The following is a 21,973-nucleotide window of genomic DNA, read 5'->3' on the forward strand; positions in this document are numbered from 1 at the left end:
GGAGCTTGTTCCCCTGGGAACAAAACCACAAAATGCGGTACCTTGCTGAGCCATGAAAGGAACAGTCCCTTCAGCACAGGGATGTCATATCATGCTAGCAACATTTTTGTTTCTGCATTTTATTTCTCTCTAGTGATTAAAAATGATCGATCCTACCCTGTCTTCTGTGCATAGCTGACAGCACTAGGCTTATGCTAAATGGATATGTAGCCACACTTCCACTAGCACTATCATCTTGCAAAGAACAAACTTATAATTATTACATTGATTTTATAATTTATTGTCCAGAAAGCTTGGATTTCATGAAAGGAACTGGCTTTGCACTGAGGTCCCACTACGTCAGCAAGAAGAGAACGCTGCAGTCCATGCTTCTTCTAAGCATTAACAGAAGAAATGATCTAAATTAGCCAGTTTGCCATGGCAGTAATGGTAGGTTTGAAAAAAAAAACCCAGACACCTCCAGTAAGATGAAATAAAATGAAAACATAAAAAGCAAACTATTTAATGAAACCACAGGCTATTTCAATAAATCTAGTTATTTGATAAGCAGACTGCCACTGTCAGGCTTTTATCATCTGTGAAAATGCATGATGGATCTTCTCTGTTTGCTTACAATTTCAAACATTCCCCTTCTGATCAACATTAGCATTTTGCTCCAGTGCCTCTAACGACATGGACTGCTAGCAACCATCTCAGATTCCACCTTTCAGAAGAGTCTAAGCACTGACAACCCAGGCATGGCTCAGTGACATATACATATGGCACACAGACTGGGTGGTTCAAGACTGTTAAATGTTCTTCCTCTTCTGAGTTTGCCTAAAGGGAAGGAAAACAGCCCTTGCTGAGAGTGTACGTACATAAAACTGTTACAAACATTTAATTTTAGCTGCTCTGAAAGAGAATTAGTCTGTGCATTCTGCACTGCCAGTGCCTACTGCAGCTGCTCAAAAGAGGTGGCTTTGGAGGATTATTAATTCCTATATTAATGGTTGGCCTCCTCCTCGTTACTGAAATATAGGCTCCCGAGTGTGTTTCAGTCTTACTTTGCCACATTTCTTTCAATTCTTCTATTATAAGCAGATAAAGACATTATTTGGCTGAAAAGGACCTCAATCCAACACAGGCTTACAATACTTTATCTAGCTTTATGATTCAACTACACACTTTTCCTTCTGTGTAAAAAAAAGAAAAGAATTAAAAATGTACAGCAAGTTCCAGGGAAACTGCTGAAATGGCTACTGCCTGTGTGCATTGTTTGTGCTAAACCAGTTAGCAGCCACAGGAGGGAAAGACTCAGATATGATTTTTAAACTAAGCTAGTGAGAAATATTTCACTCTCCATCTGAGCTGATTTGAAAGGATTATTTCTCTTCTATATTTTGAGATGTCATGAATCTAAAAGCACTTTATGCAAAACATAAGGCATCATATGAAATCATGTGTACCTTACATACCATGCAGCCTCTTTCTGGCCCTTTGCTGAGGTTTAGCTACTAAGCTTAGGGGTACTAATGGAAATACCCCAAAAACTCCACAGAGATTTGACTGCTTGAACTGAAGCAAAGCAGAAGTTACTCCATCAAAATCAGTTCTTCAGCACTGAAGTTTAGCTCATTTATGCTGGCTAAGGATCTAACTCTACTGTCTACAGATTGAAAGATGCTAAAAAGGGCTATTTTTATATGCTTTACCAAATATAACTACACAACAAAACTGGATTATGATAGATTGTCCCAATCAGCTCTAACAAAATAATCTGATAGTTATGCAAAATCCTGACCCTCCTCCTTTTCTCCCACACTCTTTTTGTGCCAGCATGAACCCACTGACTTTTGCAAGGTTATTCCAATTCAAATCCATCTAGTCATAATACTCGCTCCAAAGTCACCTGTACTGAAAGCTGCTGAGGGCACTTAATTCAATTGTCCAAATCTTCAGAAAAGGTGCCCAAAAAGTAAGAGACTCGCAGATCGTCCTTTACATAAATACTTTCATTTTTTTCATCCAGGTTTTACCTCAACAACAAGCTCTCACAAGTTTGGTCTGACACAAGACAACTCTACCACAAAACAACGGAGAAATATAAATCACTGTAACAGTCCCTCACCACAGGATGAATTGCCCTGGATGTGGAGCAAAAGTAGATACTGTTCACACTTCACTGCATCACTTCCAGTGAATTTTGCTGAAGTTTTTGAGAGTTAATAAACTGCCTGCTTCTCTTTCAGTCTTCAACAGTGTCAAGGCTGTATACAAAGAGATGTATAGAAACAGTATCTGATCTAAAGCTAGAAACAAAAGATCTTATCTCCCCTTATCTGCTGAAGAATCCAATAAGCCACTTGGCACATAGTTGAAACCACAGTAAGGACAGTAAAACCTTTCCTGGAATTGAAGGATCAGGAAGAAAGTACAAAACAAGAGCAAAATGAGTTGTTAAATAGAACATACTTGAGGAGAGCTTTAATCGAAGGGGATGCATGGTGTAGGTCCCTTAGCAGATACTCCAGTGCTCACTAGCAGGAGATACTTAGGACAGGGAACAGACTGGGACTGTTCCTCTTCTTTACTCAACTGGGGCTGCATTTCCATCTTTGGGCACCTCTCGCTTCCCCACCTGCAAAATGGTGATAACTCCTTATGAATAAAATTCAGTAGATGAGAGCTAAGCCTTATTAGTAATAGGAGGCCACATCCTCTGTGTCTTCAGGCAGGCAATACCCCAGGGAAATCAGTGTGGGATTTCCCAGCCAAAGGGTTAGAGGACAGAGCCCAAAGCTGTGGGACAAAGCCTGTATAAGGAAGAAGAGATGACCAAGGGCTGTGCCCTTCACATATCTCCAGAGTGGTGCAAAGTAATTCCCAAGTTTACTGTTGCGAAGAGAAGCTGAGATATATTGCTCCTTTACAAACACAGACATTTCATCAGAGGACATCAAGACAAGCTTTGCCCTTCATAAGTAAAAAAGGCATTCTGCAAAATAACAAAATCCCTTCTTTCATTACCTCCAAACACGCTGTTTCCACCAGGACCCAGCCTCTGCTGCAGCTATCATTTTGCTCCAATCTGGTAAACGTCCTCTCCTCCCTTCCCCCTTCTCTACCCTTTCTCACCTGGGGAATTCAGCTGCTTGCAGAAAAACTCAAAAAAAGAAAAAAGGAATAAAAAAGTTGGCTTGCATGGCCCAGAAATAAGAACTGAAAAAAAAGTGAAACCGTATGCCTTGCCCCTAGTGGCTCTGGGACTTGGAGCCAAACCAAGGCCACGAAAACAGAATATTGCTCTTTGTTAACCATAAATAAATAAATAAAGGACTACTCACTCTTGCCCTTCGGGATACGTTTTCTAAGGAGGAAGAAATTCCCTGTGGAGTTTATTATGTGTAGACGGGAAGTGTGCCTCCTAGGGAAAAACAGTGGGGGTAGGTTTCCCCTTGGTGATTTTTTTCCCCCCCTTTCCGTCACTCCTTTATTCATTTTGCAAGTCTCCCTCCCCTCCCTCTGCAATAAGTGAAGCCACACAAAGGAACACGCAGGTAATTCAGCCACTCAAAACTACACAGCATCTCCTTTCCTATATAAACGATCAGTGTGTGGCCTGGGTTTCATTTGCAACTGTAAATGAAACAGGCCTACAACTGTGTTCATAATCCTCCTTAATTGAATTTCTGTGACAAAACCCAGACAAAATTATTACCCTCAAGTTAACAGTTTGTGCGAAGTAGCCAAGGGTTCCTGGGAAGCTTTAAAACAAATGCAGGACAAAACTGGATACCACAAAGCGGTTATTTGGTGTTGCTAGCATTTGTTTGAATGGGGGGAGGTTTCCCTGAAGGAACAAGGTCATTTTAATATGAGGGACAGCCTAGGAATTCATCAAAGGCCCCCCAAAAAAGTGAGAGTTAAAAAAGCAGCAGAAGATCTTGGATGTAAACCAGCACATGCTGCTCACATCACAGCTTCTGGAAGGAGGTGTTGGACTGTCCTGGCTTTTTGAAAGGGCAGCATCATTTGCAACTTGGTGTGGCTAATTGAGAGAGTTTCACAAATCCAGGAGGACTTGAAGCAACTGTTTGGTTTGTGTTGAAGTTAACACCCCATTGAAAGGGGTATCATCTCCTTTAAAGCCCTCCATGTAATCATTTCCTTCAACAAGATCACCAGTTATATGGTAAATATGCAGAGCATTAGCTGCTGGTAAAATATCTAGACTTATTTTTAAAATGTGAGAACTACTGCTAAGTGGAAGCAGGGATGCAAAAAGGGCACTGCCCTGCAGGGCACTCCCACTGCTTGCGGAAGAAGAGAATTAGCTTTCCAATTACCAAAATTTAGTGTTTGTTATTCTTTCAGATGATACAGATGTTCTCTTGAAGGATTGGGCAAAGCTGGCGTGAACAGAGATGTCTGTTTGCAACAGATAATTTTGTGTGTCATATGCCACGTACTTGGACAGACACCCTATTTTACCCCAAAGTACCATGTTTTAGTCATCTCTGTATCAGCTGGTAACTAAAGCAAACTAGCAAAGTTATTAGGGATCAAAGCAGACTCTTTATGCTTCAGTTTACACAGAGCGGATCAGAGTAGGGAAAACCATGTCATCCCAAGGCGATGCCTGCCTGGGTAACCGCCCCACATGCTCATAGAAGTTAATATCCTTTGCAATTTAAGCAGAAAGCAAGGCTACAAGGGAATGGGGAAGGCTGAGGTAATGGAAAGAGAAATCCTGTAGTTCCTCAGTGTGTGTCCATGTCCTGTGTGTCACCCAGCCCTCTCACAGGCAGAGAGTCGATGGAAATTTAGGGGTAGAAGAGGCTGGTGGGGCCTCATATTAAAATTCCCTCCAATTTAATTATTCAGAATGGAAGTAAAATATCGCTAGAGGTGATTAAATGAACAATACTGTTCACAGACAGGCAGGCAGAGACCAGACCTCATTTCCACAGCCCTCCCTGCCGCTGCAGGATTGTGTGTCCCTGTCCCTACTTTCACTTGCAAGGCAAAGCTGGCATAATGAGGGACCTCAGAAGAGTTTCCAGGAGATGTTTCCTGTCCCAGGGATGCAGTGGGCTAACAACCAGGTGCTACTGCCTTCCTCAACGTACCTGCTGCACCAAATGTTTCAACTGTTGCATTAACACCTGGTTTTGAGAGATTGCTCATTAGCCCTCCGGTCCTGTGGCACTTAAGTAACCTTTTAAAAACACCTTTTTATAGCTCGTGTGCTCTGTTTTTCCTCAGGCCACAAGTTAAATGCACTGAACAACACCAGGAGCAAAGTGAGACAGAAGTAAATAGATGCATATGCACATGCCTACCACCCCCCACATACACGCACATGATCAGGGCCAGAGATCAATGTCTTCAGGAAAAGGCATGAGGGGATAAATTCATCACAGTGCTTTGTCACTGATGGCAAAGGAAAGAAAAAGGAACATTTAAAAGGGTGATGAAATGTTTCAAGAAAAAGCAATATATTTTTATGTACTTGTAAAATCCATTGGCAATGACTTTTCTGGTTAATTGGTTTCATCTTATTAAACTAAAAACCTATTTGTAAAATCCAGACATTCAAGCATAAGTCCAATTTCTTCACCAAAAGCCAATACACCATTTCAAAGAAGAAAATTAAGCAATATAAACCAGTTTCCATTAGTCTGAAAGCAAAGCACTTGGTATGGGAAAGAGAAATGGAATAGAGTGCTTGATTTTTCTAAAATGTACTTTGAAGAAATCATGTTACTCATTTACCCAAAACTGCAGCCCCCTTCTTCCTTGGCCCTGTGAAAATGGATTAATATTTTGGCCCAATTATGCAGTGATTTATAAATCACCCTTCTGCTATCTTTCCCTGCACTTGTCATGTTCAAATTCTTCCCCCTTATTAGACCACTCTTCTTATTATTAAATGGTCCCTCTGTCTCACTTGCCAAAGAGCTGCCAATGGGCCCCTCATTTTACAGAAGAATAGACCCAGCTTTACCAACGGGAAAGGGCCTCTAATGTACCATGGACACAGCACAGTGAAGCATGGTAATTTGCCCGTCTTAATGATGCTACTTCACAATGACCAGGAAAACAAAAATCTTTAATAGCTAAATGACACCCGGTCGTTCTGCAGCCTGTTGAATTCAAAAAACAATGGAAGCAAAACTCAATGTCCTTTAAGAGATGAGCTAAAAGTGGCTGCAATGTTCTTTTTTATCCAAATTCCTCATCTGCATGGAGTCACCAAAATGAGTGATTTGGTGCTGGGAGCAGGACAGAAAAATCAATTCAACTGTTTCAAAATGTTTTGGTTGCTTAAAAGCAAGGGATATTAGGGGAAAAAATTAATGAACATATATGTAAACATTTTTGGACATACTATACACATGCATGATTCTAAATCCCCCAATTATTCTGCTCTGTGGGAGGGATTTTGTGCAAAATACCACTGAAAAGTGGGACTAAAACATAATTACTTATTTTCTCCTTTTTAGGTGAAAAGAGGAAGTCAATATTGTGGGAAGGACAGAAGGGCAGTCTGCATGTGCCATTGCTTATTTCTGAGGATGCTCCAATTCCATAAATGAGAATGCTCCAATTCCAACCCTGAGAAATGCTTTCAACCTCAGTTCTTATCAGAAGTTTTTCACTTCTTATAGCTGGGCTCCCTAGGCTGCCTGGCTAGGCAAAACAGTGATTGCTTTGGCCAGTCAAAATCTGGTTGCTCCAAAAAGTCAAGCTCAAATACAGCACATTAAGCTACTCAGTGGGAGAAATTCTGCTCTCATACTTGGCCAGGCAGAATGGCACCGACTTTAATGACATTATTTGGTGTGCACCAGAAGGAACCAGGGATCATAAGCAATCATATGGTGCATGTTTGGTAATCCTTTGGCACTGCTGGAAGGTTGAAGAATAGACTTAAACATAGATTTATGAAAAAAAGATGAACCAATATTTACAATATTGCTCATACAAGAAAAGGCTTCTATGATGTTTTCCAAGGGCAGAGGGAGTGATTTGTCAGCCAGATGCAGTTCTGTAGATTTTGTACCCCCCTGATTGGCACACTTCACATATTCCTTGTCCAAAACTTTCTGGTACAGCTGTGCAAAACAGGAGCAGGACTTGAATTCAAGAGAGCTGCAGAAGTCAGAATTGCTGAGAGATTACAACCAGTGCAACCCTTGTCCAGGCATTCCTCAATTCATGATGTTCAACACTTAACAAACCCTGAGGTAAGTCTCTATCGAAGTTAAGTGATAGCTTTTGCTGTAGAGTGTTTGGGGTGGGTTTTTTTAAAGATTATTCACTGTAGAGTTCATCAGTTGATTGTCTTATTGTCTTACAAAATTATGTGCTTACCACAAGAAAAGTTTGTCAACCCAGGTTGAAAATAAGTACCTGAAGACTCTCTAAATAACTGTTTACTCAATCTGGAGTAGCACTCAAGGGCAGTACTAAAATCTTTGAGACAAATGCCACACACCGCATATTAAAAATTCCCCCAACTGTATTCTTAAGCCTTTCTTTACTAATGTGCCTTTTTCAATTTAAAAAAATGTTCTACAAATGCCCCAAGATGCATGTTTCAATGGCTGACTCAACATTTGATTTGCAGAAAATGTGGCTACAGTGCTAGCAACGGGGCTTTGGAGGGGACATAAGCAAGTCAGCATTCTGATGTCCCTTAAAGACCAAACAATTTACTGCAATTTTAAATATTAGCATTTTCTGAATTAATAATTTTGATACCTTTCATCTTGGGTTCCGCGGACCTTGCCAAGTTGACACCATAATATTTACCAGCAATTTATCAGCAAAATCATGGCTGACTCTTCAGAGGCCTGATATATGAGACCTGTCCAGGCAATCTCCCTCTGAAATCAAGGAGTCAAGGGAAGATTCCTAGCTGTGACCCAGCACAAGTGTTTCTCCAGTGGGGCATTCAATCTCCCTCCCAGGCCTTGCTCAAAGCTGCTTGGCAGTGTGAAAAAGGCATGTTGCCTTCCAGAGGCTGAGAGCAAAATAAACCTTTATCCTTGGGGCAAAATTCACTTCTGCAGCAGAACTGGCAAAAATGCTCTTCCAGATGCTGCATGTCTCAGATGGGCCAGGACATGAAACCAAGAGAGCTCTCACTGCTAGTAATGAATGGCCATCCCCTCATCCTGCCAAGCCAGGAGGGCCTTTGGGGCAGCAGAAGCGGTGGAAACAAACACAGAGGCAGGGGACAGAGCAGATACACAGGCCACAGCCACCTTTTACTGAGGCCAGTGAGATCCCTGTGCTGCAAAGCCTTGAACGAGCACATCAAGAGTGGCCTGATACCGTGGCTGCTCCCTCCTTGTGCTCTTGTCTAAAGCAACAGCAATACAACAAAGGCATGTGAACAGAAAGGTTGGAGGATCTCACATAACACAGAGTTTCATCTCCTGGTGTCTCTTGGTATCAAACTTCTGGTGTGAACAGTACCGCTCATGTACAGGGTGGCTAACATCATTCAGTGCGGTGAAGTTGATACAAGGTACTTGTCATAGCAACTTAAGTAACATCCATTATTTTCCCTCTAGATTTTGCAAGATGAGTGCATAGGTGCAATCATTAGATTCATTAATTCTAAAATAGTGGTATCTCTTTTGCTTCCTACTTGCCAGGGTGTGCAGCTATTAAGCGCAAACCACAGTTCCTATCACCCTTTTCTGTTCTTCACCTTCCTTTTACCATGTATTTTCCTTGAGCTCTTTCGCTTTTGATCTCCTTCAGAAAAATGGTCTCCTTTATTGATTAAATTACAGATTCCAATGGTGGATGATTGAGTTATATGATAGCACCTGATGAAAGTCATCAACTACAATTGAAATAAAAGGAAAAATTAGCACTCTCTTTATTACAAAAGATTTGGATGTTGAGTAGCTGATTGAATTAAATGGAGATTGAGCAGATCTGAGAGAAATGATTAGGAAAAACAATGCAGAATTCGGAAAAGAGCTACCAAAATTAACAGCTCACTAATTCACCTCAGAAAAAGATGGGAAATGTTGAGGAAGAGAAGGAAATTGTATCTTTTTCAAGCATTCACAACCAGAAATTGCCTCTGTGATAAACTCCTCAGATACCCAACTCTGGCACCAAGTTACCAAAGGCCAACAAATACACGACCAGGTCAGCAGCCCTCAAGTTCATTTATTCAGCTTCTAGTAGGCCTTTTTAATTAGTAGTAGTACAAGCAAAATAAGGTTCTTGGCCTTTGTTCTGTGCCTGGGAACCAACTGCATGCCAGGTTTTGGTAACCTATCACTGCATTTTATTCACTGCTCATCTACACTAATGAGGTATTTTTATTTTTTGTCTGTTTGTGTCATTTCCTGCAATACTGACAGATATCTTAGGCTTTTCTCCTGCAGATTAAGCAACCATTACTGGAGTTCTTAAATGAAACAAGAAGCTGATAAAGCAAAGTGTCTAAAATAGCACAATCCACTTTAGAACCATGTCATCTTCCAGTCACTTCCTTGCAAGCTTATTGCTAGGTAGAGTCTAGCAAAGATGAGTTCTAGGAAAGCTCTGGAAAGAGTCTAAACATGGCTGTTAAAGAAGGGTTGCAAACATTATATTATTTTACTTACAGCCTCTGCATTACTGAAGTGTCATATTCGAAGTCACACTCCAGGGAAAATCCTTAGTAACCTGTGGAAACATCAGAAAAAGAGTCTTCAGTGTATATTTCTAACTACATCTTCTATCTGATGGGGAAGAGAATTTAATGGCAAATTTTGACATTATTTTGAAAACAAAATGTAAAGAACATATTATTTAAGTTTAACCACAAAGCAGCATAAAAATTTTCCTTAATGCTCATCTGAAGATTGCTTCAAAGCTTGCTTCATCTGCAATCATTTTCTTCATATTTGCTTTCTGCAAAAATCCTAGCCTACAGATTTGCTAGCAGCAAATGTTTGTAGAAACAATAAATATTTTAACACATTCAATCTAACTTAGAAATTGTGCAGCTCTGCCTGAACTTTTCACAATGCTGAATGCTTCATCCTCACGGAAGAGACAAAGAATCGCTCTTGTCCCAATTTCCAAGTGGGAGATTTGCACCAGTGAGAAATGTATGCTGTGAACACGCATCTTATTCCTCACTGCAGTGCTCTGCTTGGGGACATTCCTGTCCCCACCACCCCTCACCCTGCCTTGTCATTCCTCCCTGCCGGAATTCATTGCACCCTCCATTATGTCAGCAGAACTACTCACAAATGCAGTTCAGATACGGGTTAGTAAAGACCTATTTAAATTGTTCCAGTCAATCCAGGACCTGCAGCCAGATGAAGATGTGTGAACACAGCCTACACGATTTGCCCCAGGTCTCACAGCAAGCCTGTCAGGGCAGACAGCTAGCTGTGAGGCCATATCCCCCCTCTTTCAAACATTGAGGACACTGATCTCAATGCAAAGCACAGAATGAACAAATCTGCTCAAGAAACCCACCCCTCAAAGGTTATTTTCATTATCTTCACCCTTCTGTCTTATTCAAAACCCGCAATTCCACCAAAACCTGATGAAAGTAAAGAGGCAAAAATTGTAAAAGATTATAACAAATTCTAGATTATTTTCTAATAATTTATTCTTTAGCTTCACATGACGGCAGCACTCCAAAGCCTACCCTATACCTGAACTCTTTGTGCTAAGCACTGTGCAGACATTGGCCGTGATGGTCTCTGTTCCCTGGAGCTTACCAGCAAGAGATCAAGGAGCTAAAAGTGTAGGCAGGGAAAAGACAGAGACAGCAAAAATCAGAGGACGCTTCTGCACAATGGCTTGCGAGCACAAATCCCACTCAGCCAGTAAGAAATGATTCACTGTGAAGAGATTCTGACCCTGCTACCTATTATGCTTGACAGACGATCTCACTGAAGTAATTTATCTAGTTATTTACATGGCTTCCATTAGAGCAATGTCTGAGCATTCACAAACCAGATGGGTTTTTCCTCACCACACTCCTGAGAAGGAGCACATGCTGTTAACTCTACATCATAGACAAGGAATAGAGATACTAAAAAGACAAAATAATTTTTCCAGGGAACCTAAAATCTGGTCTGCCAAAACCCTATATCATGCCAGAGGGGTCCCGAGGGTTAAGGTGCTGCACTCAGGGATGGGCCATCAGACTTTAGCCATAGGCAGACCTCTCAGCACCTTTGTAATTCTTCCTTGAACAACAACTTCTAAATAGTGAGAATTAGGAAAAGGGGAAAGGGGAAAGGGGAAAGGGGAAAGGGGAAAGGGGAAAGGGGAAAGGGGAAAGGGGAAAGGGGAAAGGGGAAAGGGGAAAGGGGAAAGGGGAAAGGGGAAAGGGGAAAGGGGAAAGGGGAAAGGGGGAGAGAAAAAGGAAGATAGAAGTAAAAAAGAATAAAGAAAAAGTCATAATAAATGTAGCAACATCTGAAAAAAACAACCTGCAGCAACAGAGGAACCAGTCACCCAGTTCAGCGAGAGGACTGAAGCAATTGTTTGCTACAAGAAGCCTCATTCATCACATTTCCATAACCCTGAAAATGCTCTCACAGTCTCTTCTTTCAACATTTTAAGACTAACATGCATAGGCACTCTCACATTTCCATCCTTCTCCGATCAGTCTTCCCTTGTGGAAGAAATCAGGAAAGGGATGAAGATGTGAAAATTTCTGCAGCTCTTCTGCCAGGGCTGAATCTTGAAGGTGGGAAACCCAAGGGAACCCGGCCATGACAGAGCACCCGACAAAAAGACTCAGCCTTCACTGCCAGTTGACTCTTGCTCTTTAAAATGATAGCAGTGGAAATGCTGTTTTGGTGATATCCCAAGAGGCAGTTCAGGGCCCAGTATAACAGGCTGTAAGAAAATAAGATGCATCTGTTAAATCAAACCTCCAGGACTGGTAGTCTTTTCTAAAAAATACACCACTGGTCAGCACAAACTCTCGGGTTTGATCACCAGAAGGATTTTTGGTCTGCAAACTGCCTAACACTCTAAACATAATAGCTCCCTTCTGGCCAGAGAATAGAGGATTCCCTAAACTCACCCTTTGATCTGCAAGAAACTGAGCCTTCTCCTGAAATTACTTCTCAGATGTTTGAATTCCCTCTCAGGTTACAGCATGAAACCTTTCCTATCTCACCATTAAAGCAGCAGATAGACATATGGGATAGCCTTCATCTTTCAGGACTGTGGAAGTGCGTTTCACATTAATTTTAACAGGAACAGGATGCTCAGAGCTCCTGTTGAGGTTAAAAGAGCCAGACCTGTAGACTGTGCTCAGTCAAAGCCAGGAAAATCCCAAGCCTGGTAGTCCCTCCATAGTGCAGTCATCAATTAAAAATAAGCAGAGTAATATAAGCAGTATAGTATAATGGTCAAACTTCCCCCTCCACACACACCTCCAAATCCATGCTGTCTTAGCCAAAAGCAGGGAACTCCAAAATTAAAATAAACTGCTCATCCTGAGGCAAGGAACGCGTGGGACTAGTGCAATATCCAACTCACAACCTTTGTGGTGGAGGAGGAGAAAGCAGGCACCTTCTCCCTTTCCCAGGCTACTCCTGCATCTCCAAGGCTGCCAGCTGAGCTCTGCTAAGTGTAATCTGCTGGCAGGGGCATGACTGCCACCTTGTCACTGATTGGTTCCCAACTCTGGGCAAGCCACATTGCCTTCCTCTGACCATGCGCAAGAAGAGTATAAAAATGCTCACAACCATTTTTGAAAAATCTTCAAGCACTGCAGATAAAAAGCCCAGTGACTGCTGTAGCAGAGGTGGAGCTGTACCAGAACCACCACAGGATCTGAATGTCTTCTCTTCATTAATGGGTTTTATCTTCTTTTCATCCCCAGTCTAAGGCAGGGAGGTGTTATTGCCCTTTTGCAAGCTATAAAAAGCCCAACACAGCAGTTGGATTAAACACCTCGCCCAAGGTCTCTGGGGACATGCACATCTGCACTGCAAACTGATCCCAAATGGCCACAAAGCCATCTACTGCCCTTCCCTTAGCCCAGCCTAATTCTCTGAATTTCGTGATGATTCAAAGCTCTATTTAAAGCCCCTACAGCTAAGGGTGTGTGCAAGGAATTAAGGCTGAGCCCAGAAGCTTGAATTTAGCAGCTCTGATTGGGATTCTTCTTGGTAATACTGAAACACAGAGCTGTGTGGTTTTAATCTGACATGGAAAAAAAGGTGGTATGTGTCATCTGGGTTATGATGCAAACGCCCAAGATGATACAATAGCAATGCCAATGTCTTCTCCTTCCCACTTAACCTGCCTCCTAAACAGTACAGTGGTGGTCACCCAGCCTAGCACATCTTTCCTGATCCTGCTGCTTGCTTGCATTGCAAGAGCTGCTATGAAACAGGAAAAAACAGGTACAGAAGAACAGCTACTCATATCTCTTGCAGTCTCCCACTGTAAAGGAAGTGGCCAGGCACAGTTAGTTACATGCTGAAATAAAGGGCAGCTGACAAGGTTCAGAGACACACAGCCATGGTTTACTACTCAAATCATGCTAAGCTCTTTAGGCAAGCTTTATTATTACAGATGGGATTGCTTGCCCTAGATCTGATGACTAAAATGGGGCTGCTCTCCGTAATCCTTCAGAGGCTGGTTATAAATCAGAGAACACTTCACCTCTGGACACAAGGCACTAATAGATAATAATGTAAATGGTCCAATGTTTTAACCTTAGCAGGCACTTGCTTGGGTTATTGTAGACAAAAATGAGGTCAGGAACTGTGGTCACGAGCCTTAAGTTAGAAGACCCTCAGTCTGGGGTCATCTGGACCATCCTGGCCTTTATAGTACTATGCACATAGCTGACATGTAGCAGCAAACTATAGGCTGGAGTTGCAAAGGTGAGAGGAACAGTATAGCCTTCCTACCCCTACACAGCTGCACCCCTCAGGCACCAGTCACCTCCACCTCCTGGACCCCATCAAAGTCATTTTGCCTGTCAAGAAACAGCAACAGCAGTAACATGATTGCTGTGGAAATAATTTTGAAGGCATCAGCCCCTAAACAGACACAGGAAACAAAATCTGCTTCTATAGGAGCCCTTCCACTTTTCTCAGGCATCTGAGGGATGTCCTTTATAAAACATGAGATAAGAGCAGACTTGTTGTTCAGACTGCGTATCTGTATGGTTCCTTAGATACCAACGAAAGCCCAAAGGCAGGTCTTGGCATCTCATCCCCTTCTTATAAACTCTTTCAGAAAGTTAGAGCTGACTTTGACACAAACGTGATGAGAAACGGGGAGCTATCTGTGCCATTCTGGGGAACATGCCAAACCCTGTATTAACACCCCCCACCCTGTTAAAAACAAAACAAAGCAAAAAACAACAAAAAACAACCCTCCTGTTTGCTACTGATTAGGCAGCTGAATTAAAACTGATGAAGTGATTGGATAGGATCCAAAGCTGTTTATCTGCACATAAATCACAGACATGCTTTACTCAGCCAGTATGGATTTACTGAGCTAGGGGAAAGACCTCTTATTCAGAATGCTGATTATTACAGCAATTAAAATATCAATGAAGCAAACATTTGGGGTAGAAAGCTGTTAGGGGCTCCTGGAGAAATCATTCCATTAAATATGAATTCAAACAAATTTCTAATTAAAACAAAAAAAAGAGAAAGTTTTAATAGAGAGTTGGTTTGTTTCTTCTAATTAAGTATATGATGTTAGAAAAATCAAATTCTAAAGGAGGAAAGACACAAATTAACTAGCTGGACATGCCAAAGGAGATTAAGAAGGAAGGCTGATACATATTTTATGATCGCAAGGGAATAAAAACAAAATTAAGAGAGATGTACTGTCAAACCAGACACCGTGTTAATAGCTAAAGTATATGGCAATAAGAACTGCTATTCCCACAGCTATTAATGTAAACTGAAAATTGGGAGCAGGCTGCAGCAAAAGAAAATAAATCACACTTTTTTTTCAATTTGAAAATATGTGTAAAATAAATCCCTACCCTCAGCATCCCAACCCCTCCCAACAGCAAGACAAAGATTGTCATTTCATCAAGCTACAACTTCCAGGCAAGTGAGACAAGTGACAATTTCTTACTATTATTCATGGCTAATTTATGTAATTTTTCTACTTATCAAGAATCATTGGCCTGGAGATTATCTCCCTCTTCCCCTTTGAGTCCTGAGAAACTATTTAACATGGGAAGTGGCTAAGGGGGGCAAAGAGGGGAGAGTGTCATGTAGCCAAGTTACGCATCCCAGCTGGAATTTGGGATGATGTCTTGCAGTTCTGACTCCTTCAGCCAAGTTTCATACAGGAAGCACAAATGCGCCAAGGGTGCAGTGAAATACACTGGAGCCAATAAATAGCACTTGACTCCATTAACACACTCATGCTATGGATCCCATCATGAAACCCTTAGTCACCTTGCAACGTGTTTGTTCATGAGGTAGCCAACGACTTGCACAAGGGAAAAGTTCAGCAGCCAAGAGGATCCTCTCATGAAGCCTTACAGATGCAGAGTGTGAATGTACGTGGGATGTGCACGCAGAGCCCCTCCAGAAGAGGCAAACGCTGCTCATATGTAAGGCTTATATGGAAATACTGGCCATGGAAGGTCATGGTCTCACCAGTGAAGTAAAGGGCAAACTGCTGTGAGAAACATCACCAGCCCTGGGAGGACAACCCACTCTTGGCACAGAGGCTCCTCTCCAAGCCTGGAATGAGTACAGGGGTAACAGAGAGGAGCAGGCATCCCCATCAGTTCATGCAGTTTTGCCCATACACAATAATCTGTTCCAGCTGTGCCATAGAACAGGAATTTATCACCAAGTGACTGTCAGAAGGGGATCTTTCTAGGACCCTGGTTTTGTCTTTGGTGTATTATTTCCTTTTTTTCTCCAGTTACCCACACCACAGATGCACTGCTGATCCTCTCCTGCTCAGCACGCCTCGTACACCAGTTCCCCCCTGACCTCACTAGAACAGGAAGGTGGTTTCATGTTTAATTAAATCCCCTTAAAAGACCAGGAAAAAGTTTCTAAAATTCTTAGATTAAAATTTTGTAATGCATGCATTACAAGTCTGATGGTTACCTAAAAAAACTATTAGTAGCAAGAACAATTTCACCCAGTATAGAAATACCTCCATTTTTGTGCTGGAGTAAGAGATAACTTTTGAACAACATAGCTGACAAATTACTTGACAAATTTGTCAACTACTTTGGAGCCATCAAGATGAAAGTCTTTATATAAATGTTGTATGATTTTTTATGTATATATAAAAAACGCTTTTACTGGACTGTTGATAAAAGCCTGAGCTACAAAGGAACTCTTTCCCCCAGTTGAGAAAAGGCAAGCTGCTAGACAAATCAGTTCAATCTCTGCCTTTCAAACAATATAAAGCAGTATAACTTTCAGGAGTAACACCTCATCTGTTTTTTTTCCAGACTGCCTATCAGGAATCAAGCAGTAAGTAAACATTTGAAAAGTGTTCCTCTGAGAGCAAAGGTTTAGATTTGAGTCACAGGATCCATTGAAAAGAAAAATTGCTTCTGTGCATTGGGACAGTGCCTTCCCTTCTGAAAACTTTATAGAAGGAATAAATGGAGATAATCTTTTTACAAGGTATAGCCCATATGGAAATTCATTATTGCTTCCCTTAAAAAAAAGTCAAGATAGTTCAGAAAGTGAGAATGGGGTCACCATTAAAAAAAAAAAAAAAAAAGTATGCAGAAGATTTCCTAACAACTATAGCCAGTAAAAGTATGGTTACAAAGCTTTATTATGGTCTAAAGTGAAGCCTCTGTTGATAAGAACATGAGATAAACAAGAGGGAAAGGCATAATAAAGCCCTAAATCACTAAGAGTATTTAATGCAGAAGTAGGGGTATATATACCCAGAGATTGTTGATTAAATATTTTAAGGATCCATTCTTCTCCTAGTACAAAACACTTGCTAGAGTAGCTTCAGCGCTGCCACTCCCTGAAGACTGCATTACTGCTTGTTAGCTCTGCTCAATCACCTGTGGAGGCACAGCTGAAAGGAATCATTGTTCCTGCTTTACAAAAGCAAAACTGAACCTCCAGAGAAGGTGAGTGATTTGCAAAGGGTTTTACAGCAAGCCAGTGGCACCACTGGGGGAAGGGAGGAACCCCAATTTATGGGCTGGTGCCTCCCAAATGCTAGTCCCCATTGCTTGCGATGTTTCTACAGAGAACACCATGGAGTTAGACACTATTTTCATTCCTGCCTGTTCCACATACAGCCATGACTATTAATTTAAAGTTGTCACCAAAAGCATGTATATATACATGGAAGGTCACAGAGGCAGTGCCCGGGGTACTGCTTGAAGGCAACATTTAGATCTAGATTCTACTTTCAACTTGTATGCATCTAAATAAACTCTTTCCTTCAGTGGATTTATACTGGACATGAAAATTTGATCCTAAAAGGCCTAAATTAAACCTACAGCTGCTTGGAAATAGTTTTCTGTTGTAGTTGACATTCATCCCAAATTCAGTCTGATTACACAGTGTAAGCGTGGCAGGCACCTGAGGACAGAACATAACCCCGCACCATATGCACACTGTGATACCCAGACAAAGCAATGTAAGTCATGGAGCCAGACAGAGCCCCCTGGGTGGTCGCACCAAGCCGCACACTTTTCTTTAACACTGATTAATTTAGGTGATTGGATGAGTCAAAAACTCAGAGGAAGCTTTAGTTCATTACTTTTTTTTTTGTCTTTGGCTATTCCAAGAGAAGTTTTAAGGGACAGAGGATCTTTTTAGCATATAGTCATGATTCTCATTAGCATTGAAAATATGAATATGAAAAGAGTTCAAGGGGAGACAGGAAATAACTGCAAACATCTTTAGTCAAAGAAAATGCCTATTCCTCCTCTGACGAGCACAGCTGCTGCACACCATTCTGTGCAATGAAGATCAGAGAAGTAAAACTCACTGAGCAAAGTTCACTCTTTGCATTGTTTCTAAACCAGATCCAGGAGGCAGTAAGTAGACCTGCCCAGACAATTTCCAACACAGCTCTCTTCTGACAGTAAAGCTTGATTTGTCAACACTGACACATACAGTCTTGTGGTTTTGCCAGGTCTATCAAAAAGAAGTGTGAGGGCACCAAGCTTGCCTTGTTGGTCTCTATCAGCACTCTGTGCTGCTCCCCACCAGCTCACGCTGCAGGAGGCCGGAGAAACAGCTAACAGGGTCTGTGCTTTTACAGCACTGACAACTCCAGGCCAGCAACCCCAAGCTTGCAGCAGCCATGCCACAAACCAAAGAACTGGAAGTGCAAGCAGATTTTAAGATCAAACTCCCATGATTCTAGGATCCCCGATAAGCAGTAAAATAGCTCTCAGTAAGATATCATTCTTCTGCCTCTAGACTGCTCACAGTACAGGAGTGACTTGCTTGAGCAAGCCTCCAGAACAAGGAGCACACAACTATTTCTTTTTCTGTAGGGACAGTGGCACTTGGTCCTTCTGGCTGTGTATTTTTTTTTCCAGCAGCAGGCTTAGGCCATATGGTCCTGTCCTCCCTTGTCAGATGACCAAATCTATGCACAGTATACCAATCTGCAAATGAATAGCATATCTGGGATTTCTGGGGCTTACTGAACACCCTTCTGCAGACTGTTCTCTGCAAATGGCACCACCTGATCAGTTCCTGCAGCCTTCTTCAAGCCTCCTCTTTTTCAGAGGACTCCCAGGCTGGGAGCTGCCTGCAGGACCAATACTGCCACTTCCCCTGGACCAATTTTGTGTGGACCCATATCTCTTTGCCAGACAGTCTAAGGGAAATGAATCAACAGGATGGGACCAGATTGGTTATTCTGGAAAACTCTGTGTCATGTCCATCGTTCTACAAAATCGTAGAGAAACATTTTATATTTCTGTCAAAATAAAAAATGAATTTTCCATAAGGAACTTAAAAATGCCTTTCTATTTTCCAAACAGAAGCTCCAACCTTTCCAAAGTGGAAACTTTTCCTAGTTTCAGACAGCACAAAGTGGGCACAAACCGTAAATAGTGTCTTCTTGTAATGCCACATTGGAAAAGAAGTATTACAAAGCTGACCCCTTGCATTGCTGTTTACTTAGTCTGGAATGTATTCTAGGACCAAACTAACCAATTTCCATTCACTGTTCCTCTGCGCATATTGCATCACCTCTACCTATACTGAGTGATTGTGAAGTAGTAGGTATGGCTAAACACACCAACATTATTTTGGATTTGAACTGGTATAACTAGGGTGTGACCTACCTTTTTAGTTAAACTGTGCTCCTCCCGCCCACTAAACAGCATCTGCAAAAGTTGCATCAGTTCTCTGCACTGCAGCAGCCACACATTTTTTGTATTCAGATGATTACAGAAAATTACTTCATACACATTCTGAAATATAAGGTCCTTGTTCCCAACAAAATCAAGGGAGAAAGTCCCCTTGAGTCCAATGACAGCAGAGTTAAGAGAACCCTGAACCATTTGGAAAACGCTACATCTAATGTCTGTCATTCTTCCCCTTGTCCAAAATCACATACAGGCTGTGGCAGCCTCAGAAACAGAGGCCAAGTCTTCCAGCTCCCAGATTTGTGCTTTAACTACTTGACACATCCTCTCATCACTGGAGCAGGAGAAACAGAATGATCAGAGACCAAAACCCCTCACACTGAGCAATCTGAAAACATCATGTTTCAGCACAACAGAGACATGTGTCATTCCACCACTAACTCACCAGCCCAGAGGCCAAGACCAAGACAAATGTCCCGGCAGCAGTCCAAGGTCAGAGTCCCAGAAGGTAAACCCGTCAAGAATTAGTGATGTAAACGCTTCCTCTCAGAGGCAGTCCCACTGCAGTCTTCTCTGAACCCCTTGGACTCTGCAAACTTCCTTCTCTGGCATGCCTCTTTGGCCTTCTTCCTTCTATTTTTCTCATAAGCTTGTTTGTGGATGATTTATCTAAAAAAACAAAAAAAAGGCATTTTTTTTCTTCATTAGAAAACAAGTGTGCCTGCATTTGGTTGATACAATAATGATGTTATAAAGTCCTCTTTGAGGAAGGCTCTCTACTTCTGTCAGGTCCTTCCCCTTTCCTGAGTTATGTGACTAAGATCTTGGGAAAATAGCTCATAGCCTTTATGGTAAGTATTGCCTCCTCTTCGCCCTTCTCCCTCCTCACAACATTTTTTGAAACAACTTAGATGATCCCATGCCTGGTCTGAACATCAAATCTGATATAGTCGTTATCTCTGAAGGCCTTACTTTTCATCCATCACTGACCAGGACACAGAATTCTGATTCAGTGTAAACGTCACTCAGTTTAAGTTTTCCAAAGACCATTTGTTTACTTTCTAGTAGAGACTAATGAGTAAATATTATTTGGTAGGCTAGAATTTCATGAAGACCAACTAAAATGAGGGCTCCAGATTACTGGACGCAGCATAAACATATGGTTAAAAGTTTGTAATCGTCCCCAAGACTACAGAGACATCCTGTGAGGCAGCCAGGAAAGGAACTGAAGTCAATTTTCTGAGTCCCAATGCAAAGTCTTAAACATCAGCCATCTTTCCTCCATATCTCTGTTCTCAGAAAACACTAATTTTCTGAGTTTCTGCCTAGCTAGCAAATATCTAAAGCTAGCAGTTATCTATCTCCAGTATCAACTCAGTTACAATTTTAATTGCAATTGGTTTCCTATGTCGTCGTCTCTTCTCGTAGTAATTTTTGCTGAAAATATACCTCCCGTCGTTGCATGGGCTCCATTCTAATCAAGCTACGCTGTTCTCTCCACATGTTTGGCACCACATTTAAAAATCAAAGTGCCAAATTCCTCTGTGAACTACTCAGATGCAGAACTTATATATGCCTATCAAATGCAGAGAGAAGTCAAACTCTGACCCTAAATAAGTTGATATATGAAAGCATGACAGTGTTTCTTTGGCTAGAGGAAAAGAGAGATTATTTATAAAGCCTTTACTTAATTCTTTGTGGCTGTATTACAAAGTAAGCAATTATAAATCTCCTCAGATTGTTCTAAACAGTACAAGTAAACTTAACAAAATGAGATACACATGCCAACATCATAAATGCTTTTCCAAACAGAAATGTTAGGCACAGTTACAGCACCACTTCAGGTCACTCCAGTGCAGTAGTAATTACAAGTGTTAAGAACACGCAAAGCAAAAACCAGATTCAACCAGACTTTTTCACCTATAAAGAAAATAAAATTCAAAGAAAACCCAAGAAAGAGTGAACGAAGCTTCAGAGAAGCAATGAAAACCGTGAGCCTGCCCTATATGCAGAGCTAATGACGGCTCTGTTAGTGAGCTGAAGAGGAATGGCGTAAAGGATGGAGAATCTGCCAGACACTGACAAGCTGAGATAAAATGAAGAGAAACAGTTATAAAGAAAGACTTGTTTTCCCTTGGTGATGAACTACTCTGTTCAACTACAGACCCGGAGCAGAGGCAGAAATTAGTCTATGGTATCTAACCACAAAAAGGTGACTGACACCTATTTAAAGGAGGGAAGATATTGGAAATAAGTCCTTAGTTTAACAACACAGGAAAGAGTTTTCTCATCCCGCAAAGCTTCTCCCATTTTACATGGGGATAAAAATGAGACCTTCTAGGGAAAGACCACCTGGCATCTGCACCCTAAGGAACAACAGGATGCTCCAGCATAAAAGACTAAAGTTTATACTTTCACACTGCCTAATTTAACCAGACTCTAACATTTGTCTTTTACTTCTCAGCTGAGAGTCTAAACCACAAAGTTACTGGCTATTCAGAGGGCTATATATATATCTATACCTTAAATAGAGACCGGCAACTACTAGCACATTCCAAATCAACTCTGCTTTCTAATAACATGGCACCAGCCTACTTAGGCTATATAAAATATCCCAACAAATTCTGAAACATCCGTGCTTTCACCTTTTAACAACACAGAGGATGGTCTGCATGA

At 41.5% G+C, this 21,973-nt stretch overlaps 1 protein-coding gene across 11 annotated transcripts in view; it reads right to left on the reverse strand.

Moving 5' to 3' along the window:
* Positions 1 to 21,973, reverse strand: part of SEMA5B (semaphorin 5B) — a 291,544-nt gene that overhangs the window by 195,107 nt on the left and 74,464 nt on the right. For 10 of the 11 annotated variants that reach the window (XM_074873600.1, XM_074873596.1, XM_074873599.1 and 7 more), the window contains exons 2-3: positions 19,743 to 19,966; positions 9,621 to 9,681 (exon numbers count right to left, since the gene is read on the reverse strand). The gene's annotated coding sequence lies outside the window, so the exon portion shown is untranslated. The remainder of the gene's footprint in view (positions 1 to 9,620; positions 9,682 to 19,742; positions 19,967 to 21,973) is intronic. The other variant, XM_074873592.1, reaches the window with a different exon arrangement.

This window comes from Strix uralensis, chromosome 6, assembly GCF_047716275.1.
Source record: "Strix uralensis isolate ZFMK-TIS-50842 chromosome 6, bStrUra1, whole genome shotgun sequence".
Classification (NCBI taxonomy): domain Eukaryota; kingdom Metazoa; phylum Chordata; class Aves; order Strigiformes; family Strigidae; genus Strix; species Strix uralensis.